The 9,457-nt window shown below is 38.3% G+C and overlaps 1 pseudogene; it reads left to right on the top strand.

Annotated features, from left to right (window-relative positions):
• Positions 1-7,714: 7,714 nt before the first annotated feature.
• Positions 7,715-7,916, top strand: LOC119245435 (small nucleolar RNA U3; annotated as a pseudogene).
• Positions 7,917-9,457: the final 1,541 nt, after the last annotated feature.

The following is a 9,457-nucleotide window of genomic DNA, read 5'->3' as shown; positions in this document are numbered from 1 at the left end:
GGAAAGAGAAGTACGAAGGAAAAAGAATGAAGAAAGACTTCGGGAACTATCTGACTCCATGAGGAAAGGAAATATAAGAGTTATAGGAATTCCAGAAGGAGAGGAGAGAGATGTAGGAACAGAGAAAATATTCCAGGAGATAATTGAAGAGAACTTCCCAAATGCGAAGAAGGAGCTGAAAATTGATATACAAGAAGCAAGAAGAACACCAAACTTCCACGACGAAAGGAAAAACACAGCAAGACACATAATAGTAAAGCTCCCAAGAATCCAGGACAAGGAAAAAATAATTGAAGCTGACAAGAGGGAAGAAACAGATAACATTCAAAGGAAAACCAATCAGGCTGACATCAGACTTCTCTGAAGAAACACTACGGGCGAGGAGAGAGTGGAGGGACATAGTCAACAGACTCCAAGAAAACAGATGCCAACCAAGAATACTCTATCCCGCAAAGCTCTCTTTCCTCCATGAAGAAAGAATATGGACCTTCCCAGACAAAGAGAAACTCCGGAATTTCATTGCGACTAAACCCCCACTCCAAAAAATACTACAAGGAATCCTAAAGCCAGAACCTCAGAGGGACGAATAACAACGAAAGAAGACCAAAAAAAAAAAAAAGTTATTAAAAGAATAAATAAATAAAATCAAAGGAAAGACAAACATAATGGCAAATACAGATGCTAACATATCAATATTAACTCTAAATGTAAATGGACTAAACTCTTCAATAAAAAGACACAGAGTTGCAGCCTGGATTAAGAAACAAAAACCAACCTTTTGCTGTCTCCAGGAAACACATTTAGCTACAAAAGATAAAAATAAGCTCAAAGTCAAAGGATGGAAAACAATCCTACAAGCAAATGGGCCAAAAAAGAAAGCAGGAACAGCTATACTTATATCAGATAAAACAGACTTCAAACTCAAAAAAATAAAAAGAGACCCCAATGGTCACTACATTATGATTAAGGGGACAATACTTCAAGAAGAAATAACACTCATTAACATATACTCACCAAACGAAAGAGCACCAAAATATATCAGACAACTGTTGTCCTCTCTGGAAACAGACATCAGAGAAAACACATATGTAGTGGGAGACTTCAACACACCACTATCAACAATGGATAGATCAACAAGACAAAAAATAAGTAAAGAAACTAAAGCTCTAAATAAGGACCTAGAGCATTTGGGCTTAACAGACATCTATAGAACACTAAACCCAAAAAAAACGGAGTACACATTTTTCTCAAGTGCACACGGATCATTCTCCAGGATCGATCACATACTGGGGCACAAGACAAACATCAACAGATACACCAAGATTGAAATCATACCAACCATCTTTTCTGACCACGAAGGCATCAAACTAGAAATAAATCATAAAAAGAAGGCAAGGAACTATCCTACCTCATGGAGATTAAAAGCCACACTACTGGAAGACCACTGGACTAACGAGGAGATCAAAGAAGAAATTAAAAATTCTTTGAATTGAATGACAAGGAGGACACCAATATCCTAAATGTATGGGATGCAGCAAAAGCAGTAATAAGAGGAAAATATATAGCAATAGAAGCTCACATCAAAAAACAAGAAAGAACTCAAAGAAACAACCTAATCTCGAAGGTCAAAGATCTAGAAAAAGAACAACAAAAAAACCCCAGAACCAGTAGAAGAAAAGAAATAATAAAAACCAAAGCAGAAATAAATGAAATTGAAACTAAAAAAACAATCCAAAAGATCAATGAAACCAAGAGCTGGTTCTTTGAAAAAATAAATAAAATAGACAAACCCCTAGCCAGGCTCACAAAGGAAAAAAGGGAGAAAGCACAAATACACAGAATCATAAATGAAAGAGGAGAAATCACAACGGACACAGCAGAAATCAAAAGAATAATCAGTAACTACTATGAACAGTTATATGGAAACAAGTTCAACAATCTAGAGGAGATGGACAAATTCCTACAACTCTACAATCACCCAAAGCTAGATAAAGAAGAAATAGAACACCTAAACAGACCAATTACAAGCAGCGAAATTGAAATGGTAATTAAAAACCTCCCCAAAAACAAAAGCCCAGGACCTGATGGATTTACAAATGAATTCTACCAAACATTCAGAGACGAATTAGTGCCTATCCTTCACAAACTCTTCCAAAAAATTGAGAAGGAAGGGACAATACCAAACACGTTCTATGAAGCCAATATTACACTAATACCAAAACCGAATAAGGACAACACAAAAAAGGAAAACTATAGGCCAATCTCCCTAATGAACACTGATGCAAAAATCCTCAATAAAATTTTAGCTATCAGAATCCAACAATGTATCCATAAGATAATTCACCACGACCAAGTTGGATTCATTCCAGGGGCACAAGGATGGTTTAACATCCGAAAATCAATCAACGTTATACAACACATCAACAAAAAGAAATATAAAAAACCATATGATAATATCAATAGATGCTGAGAAAGCTTTCGACAAAGTGCAACACCCATTCATGATAAAAGCCCTTGAAATTCTTGGGATACAAGGATCATACCTCAACATCATAAAGGCCATCTATGACAAGCCAACAGCCAGTATCATTCTCAATGGTGAAAAGCTGAAAGCAATTTCATTAAGATCTGGAACAAGACAAGGATGTCCACTCTCACCACTGCTTTTCAATATAATACTGGAAGTCCTAGCCAGAGCAATAAGACAAGAGAAAGACATCCAAGGAATCCAAATAGGAAAAGAAGAAGTCAAACTATCACTATTTGCAGATGATATGATAATATACATAGAGAACCCCAAAATCTCCACAGAAAACTAATTCAACTCATCAATCAATTCAGTAAAGTGGCAGGATACAAAATCAACACGCAAAAGTCAGTAGCCTTCCTATACACAAACAATAAATCTGAAGAAGAAGAAATCAAAAAAACCACCCCTTTTATTATCGAAACAAAAAAAATCAAATATTTGGGAATAAATCTAACAAAAGAGGTAAAGGACCTATACAAAGAAAACTATAAAACACTGTTAAAAGAAATAGAAGAAGACACAAAGAAATGGAAAGACATCCCCTGCTCATGGATTGGAAGAATAAACATTATTAAAATGGCCATCCTACCAAAAGCAATATACAGATTCAATGCTATTCCAATCAAAATCTCAATGGCATTCTTCAAAGAAATAGAACAATTATTGATGAAATTCATATGGAATCACCAAAAACCCCGAATAGCCAAAGCTCTACTGAAAAAAAAAGAAGGAAATGGAGGCATCACACTCCCAGACTTCAAACTCTACTACAAAGCCATAATCATCAAAACTGCATGGTATTGGAACAAGAACAGACATACAGACCAATGGAATCGAATAGAAAATCCAGAAATAAACCCACGGATTTATGGTCAACTAATCTTTGACAAAGGAGCAAAAACTATGCATTGGAGCAAAGAAAGTTTGTTCAATAAATGGTGCTGGGAAAACTGGGTCGCTACATGCAAAAGAATGAAGCTTGACCACTACCTCACACCATACACAAAAATCAACTCAAAATGGATTAAAGAACTAGACATAAGACCTGAAACCATAAAATACATAGAAGGAAATATAGGCGAAACACTACGGGATTTGCACATCAAAGACATCTTTACAGACACATCACCCAAAGCAGTGATAGTGAAGAGAAAGATAAACAGCTGGGACTACATCAAATTAAAGAGCTTCTGCACAGCAAAAGAGACAATAACAAAAACAAAGAGAAACCCACCAACTGGGAGAACATTTTTGCACACAACACTAATGATAAAGGACTGATCACAAAAATCTGCAAAGAGCTGATGAGACTCAGCAACAACAAAGAAAATAATCCAGTCAAAAAATGGGCAGAAGAGCTAAAAAGAAACTTCTCTGAAGAGGAAATGCAAATGGCCAACAGACATATGAAAAAATGTTCAACATCACTTGTAATCAGGGAAATGCAAATCAAAACTACCATGAGATACCATCTCACACCAGTGAGAATGGCACATATTAAAAAAACTAGCAACAACAAATGTTGGCGAGGATGTGGAGAAAAAGGAACTCTTGTGCACTGTTGGTGGGAGTGCAAAGTGGTCCAACCACTATGGAGAGCTGTGTGGAGATTTCTGGACCTACTAAACATAGAGCTTCCATATGATCCAGCAATTCCACTCCTAGGTATTTACCCAAAGGACACAGAAACATCAATTCCAAAGAGCACCTGCACTCCTATGTTTATAGCAGCACTGTTTACAATAGCTAAGCTTTGGAAACAACCCAAATGCCCAAAAATAGATGACTGGATCAAGAACATGTGGTACATATATACCATGGAATATTACTCAGCATTCAAAAAAGATAAACACATGCAATTTGCAGCAACATGGATGGCACTGGAAGGGATCATGCTCAGCGAAATAAGCCAAAAAGAAAAAGAAAAATACCGGATGGTCTCACTCATAGCAGGAATCTAGAAAACTTAAATAAGGGACCAGGAAAATGAATATAAGAAAGTGAAAATCAAAAATCAACAAAAAACTATGAACCAGAGACACTTTTTGGGGGGTGGGGGGCAGGAGGGGAAGGATTGGGGTCAGAATGGGGCATTTGCAATTGTATGGGGGAATATAAAAATAAAATTTAATATTAAAAAAAAAAAAAGAAAAACTTGCAAAAAAAAAAAAAAAAGAAAAAAGTAAGAAGCACCAAAACAGTTCAAATTTCAAATTGAGGTTAATTTTTTACTTTTCCTTTTTAAGGAGACTGGGTACTACTTAGGGACTAACACTTCCTTGGTATAAGGAATTATTTGGACAGTGAGCATAGAATAAGGATAAGAAAAGGGTTTTTCTCAAATTGACTAAGGATACTCAGACTTTATGACCTGTTGGTTTTTAGAGCCCTTGATTTGGAAGTTTTTAATAAGAGAGTAAGTTTAATAAGAGAGTAAAATTTAGAGGGGGAAATTTTTGTTTGTTTTTAAGATTTATTTATGCATATAAGAACTGGGGTACAGGTCAGAGGTGAGGGAGGTGAGAGGATTCACCAGCGACAGAGTGGGGAACAGAACAGGCAGATTGACCAAAGTATACTGCTGAGGATAGCAGTGGGTGAGTAAGGAGAGGTCTGCTGTGCCGTGTGGGTAGCTCCCTGGCCAGGGATAGAACTGGTGCTGCAGTGGCTGCAGATAGCTTCATGGTGCTGCAACTTAACCCTTTGCACCACCAGGGAGGCCCTGAGAGAGGAAATTTTAATTTAAAAATATGGAGAGGAAAATCAGAATCTCACAAGGCAAGATAACTCAAAAACACTCTCAAGAGACACAAATCATGTTGGAAATGACCAGAACTCCCTCCATGTTCTTCCTCCCTTCTCATGCACTCTGTCCCCTAGATAGCTCAAAACAGGACAGCTCTGCCATGCCCATCTCTGTCTTTGCTCAGTTGCTGGACACCTACTCCAGGGACAGTCCCTGGGCTGACTGACTAACTCCAATCAGATCCCCTCTGCTGCCCCCTCTCCAGACGGACTATGACAGTTAACATTAGAACTGGACATTCAGACAAACTAACAGTAGGGGCTGCAGAAACTAACAGTATGGGGCATACTTGCTGATACCCAGGGAGGGCGAGTCTGCACAGAAATGTACAGAGGCAACAGGCAACATCACTCCTCCTCTGTGTGTAGTTGCTGACTTCACATTCCTTGACAAATCCTCATGAGCTCCTTCTCATTGAATCCATTTATATACTATTTATCTTTCTAATTTACTATGAACCAAGAAATCAAACCAACTCACATGCAGAGCTTATAAAATTGTGATGAGGAGGCAAATGCCCTTGGTCAAGAAACTCAACTTTGCAATAACCCCAAAAGGCCTTTCTTTCGTGCCTCATCCAAACCACAGCCTGAGATGACAGCAGTAACAGGTACTTCCTTGCTCCTCTTCATGGTGTTGCAATCAAAGTACTGTTAGGCGTGAGAGTATCACCATGCCTATTTTGCAAACTTGCTATGTTATTTAATTTGTTTTCAATCTAGAGATTCCTCTCCCTATACCCCACTTTTCCTCACAGTTTAACTATTGAAGAATTTGGCTCTTTTACCTGTAGCATTTCCCATTGCCTGAATTTCAAACTCATTGTATAGCTCGGCATGTGTCCCTGCCCTATTTTCTGAAAACAGCTGGATCCAGAGGCTTAGTCAGATTCAAGTTCAATCTCTTTAGCAGGAAGATAGGTCAGGTTATGACCTTTCACCAGGAAGCACATTATGGCTGCATTTCACTTTTTTGATGTCACCGAAGAATGATGCTGGGCACCTAGATCCCTTAATTGATTCAGTTTTGTAAAAAGAGAATATACTTACTTTATCACTTTGTTTTCATTTATTTCTTTAAATTTGTTAAGGTGTATCTTATGGCCCAGAAAAGGTCTATCTTGGCAAATACTCTGTGTAAGCTTGAAGAGATTGTGTATTCTGCTGTGCTTGGGTGAAGTATTCTATCAGTGTCAATTAGATCCAGCTGATTGATGAGGTTGTTGAGTTCAACTATGTCTTTACTGATTTTCTGCCTGCTGGATCTGCCAATTAATGATAGAGGGGTGTTGAAGTCTCCAATGACAATAGTGGATTCATCTATTTCTCCTTGTTGTTCTATTAGATTTTGCCTCATGTGGTTTGACACCAAAGGACTGTGTTGTTTTCTTGGTGAATTAATCCCTTTATAGTTATGTAATGCCTTTTTATTCCTAATAACTATCTTTGCTCTAAAGGCTGCCTTATCTGAAATTAATATAGCTTCTCCAGTCTTTTTTTTTTTTTTGGATTGGCATTAGCATGAGAGATGTTTCTCCAGCCCTTTACATTTAGTTCACCCATGTCTTTATATCCAAAGTGGATTTTTTGTTGACATATAGTTGGGCCTTCTTTTTTGATCCATCCTGATACTCTTTGTCTTTCAATTGGTATATTTATACTATTGATGTATAATGTGGCCCAATGGTTACTTGAATATTTTCTATATTTTAATTTTTTCTCTCTAAGTATATCAGTTATATTTCTTTTTAATGTATTTTTAGTGGTTGTCCCAGAGTTTTCAGTACACATTTATGATTAGTTCAAGCCTACCTTTATATGATTATGTGACCCATCTGTTCTTGCATGTTGCCCTTTTTTTTTTCTTTTTTACCTGTTATAAACTCATGAGGACACCATGAGAATTAAAATGAGATCAATTCCTGGGAATCACATAGAAGATGCCATATCCCCATTTTTAGGAAGGCAACTTAGTTGCAAGACATTGATTCTTAGACTGAATTTAAACAATAATTTTATTGCTAATGCTTTTTTCAAATCCTATAAAATTAACTCTTTAAAAAGAAAACTTAATAATAGATATCCCCCTCAGACTAGACATTCAGAGATCATTTCTATAATGTTTTTTAAATATTTATTTATTTATGTGTACAAGAGCTGGGGTACAGACCAGATGTGCGGGAGGGTGAGAGGATTCACCAGAGACAGAGTGGGGAACAGAACAGGCAGACTGAGGAAATACACTCCTGAGGGGAGCAGCAGGCGAGACAGGAGAGGTCTGCTGCACCATGTGCGACCCTCGCAGGCTGGCTGGGATCGAACCGGTGCTGCGGAGGCTGAGGACAGCTTCACAGCGTAGCGCTCAACTGCCTGCGCCACCAGGGGAGGCCCATTTCTATAATTCTTTACTAGAGAAGTTTCTCTGGATGTGCAGAGCAGGAAACCACCAGGAGGCAGAGCAGCTATCTGTCCTGAACTTGAAGCTGGTCTGAATATTGCTGTTGCAACAGCTCTTTGGCAGTGGTGATGTTCTTCTCTCTCTTCCTTTGGGACAGTGAGAGGGAGAAGATGCAGTCTGAGTTCTGAGGAAGGAAGGAGGGAGGGAGGGAGCAAGGAGAGAGGGAAGAGATAATATAATAATAGATTTCCCCTACCATACTAGTTAAAATGGTATTTCTTAGTATTATGATAGGCTCACTTTCTGCCAAACAAAATTAATGAAAAATGAGCAATGTAGAAACTCTATAAGGGAGCCTCCCTGGTAGTGCAGGGATTAAGTCTCATGCTATCAAGCTATCACCAGCCACTGTGGCCTGAGTTCAATTTCTGTCCAGAGAGCTACCCACATGGTGCAGCAGACCTCTCTGACTCGTCCACTGCTTCCCTCAGCAGTGTATTTCAGTCAGTCTGCCTGTTCTGTTCCCCACTCGGTCTCTGTTGAATCCTTTCACCCCTGCACTTCTGGTCTGTTCCCCAGTTCTTGTATGCATAAATAAATAAAAATAAATCTTTAAAAAAGAAAAGGCTCTATAACATCTTGAATTCTAACAAGAAAAAAGTGAAAAGCTGTAAGGAATCAGGTTTTTAAAAATTCAGCCTTGGTACATAGAAATGAAAGCCTGGTTGACTTCAGGCTCTGGTGGTGTCTTGCCAGCCAGTGTGAGGGGTGCCTTGCAATGTCTGCTAAGTCAGACAATGTGTGGATCATGCAATAAGGTAACATTATAAGGCCTCTGAAAGTGCACCACTTGCATATATGCTGGGAGTGAAAAATCTTAGAAGCTATATTCTAGCAGAGCAAGAGAAACGTAAAAATAAAAATTAGAAAGGCACAGAATAGTTGGCATTTGAACATTGAAAGAGTTTGAACATATGGATTTGGATATAAATAAATGTTATACATAGGCTAACAACGGTACATGCAAAACCCAAAATTCTTTTTTGAAAAATGAACTTCAAATATTATCAAATATACACTTTTATTTATTTATTTATTTTAAAAAAACCATTTATTTATTTATTTATACAAGCACTGGGAACAGTCAGAAGCGCGGGAAGGTGAGAGAATTCACCAGAGTTGTGCGGAGAACAGAGCAGGCAGACTGAGGAAACACACTGCTGAGAGGAGCAGCGGGCGGCAGGAGAGGTCTGCGCACCATGTGGGACCCTCGCCTGGTGGCCGGGGATCAAACCAGTGCTGCAGAGGCTGCAGGCAGCTTCGCAACCCAGCGCTCAACTGCTGCGCCATGGGGGAGGCCCTCAAATATACACTTTTAAAAAGAGGGTTCGGTTGGAAGACCGAAAGAGGCAATGGTGAACAAAATTCTTTATTAAATATGAGAAAGAATTTTTTCATAACTTTGCTAAAAATTTTTGATCAGATAGGCATAGGATTAAGCATATTCTTTAATTTATTCAAGAAGTATACTGAATGCCTAGGATTTTGAAGAAAAATAAATGATATCTATTCTCTTGTACTGACTGAGTAGTAACGTAGTGCTGCAGACAGGACAGCCTACAAAGTTCTCTGCCATTAATGAAGTCTCAGAGTCTAAATAAATTTGCAATAGAGGGAGGCTGGGGAGACTGCCATTAAGAGCAGCTCTGCCATTCACTCTCCCA

The sequence above is a fragment of the Talpa occidentalis genome, unplaced genomic scaffold, assembly GCF_014898055.3.
Source record: "Talpa occidentalis isolate TD23 unplaced genomic scaffold, MPIMG_talOcc4v2.1 talOcc4.14, whole genome shotgun sequence".
NCBI classification, from domain to species: Eukaryota; Metazoa; Chordata; class Mammalia; order Eulipotyphla; family Talpidae; genus Talpa; species Talpa occidentalis.
The sequence above is the reverse complement of the archived record's forward strand: the minus strand, read 5'-3'. Positions and strand labels throughout refer to the sequence as shown.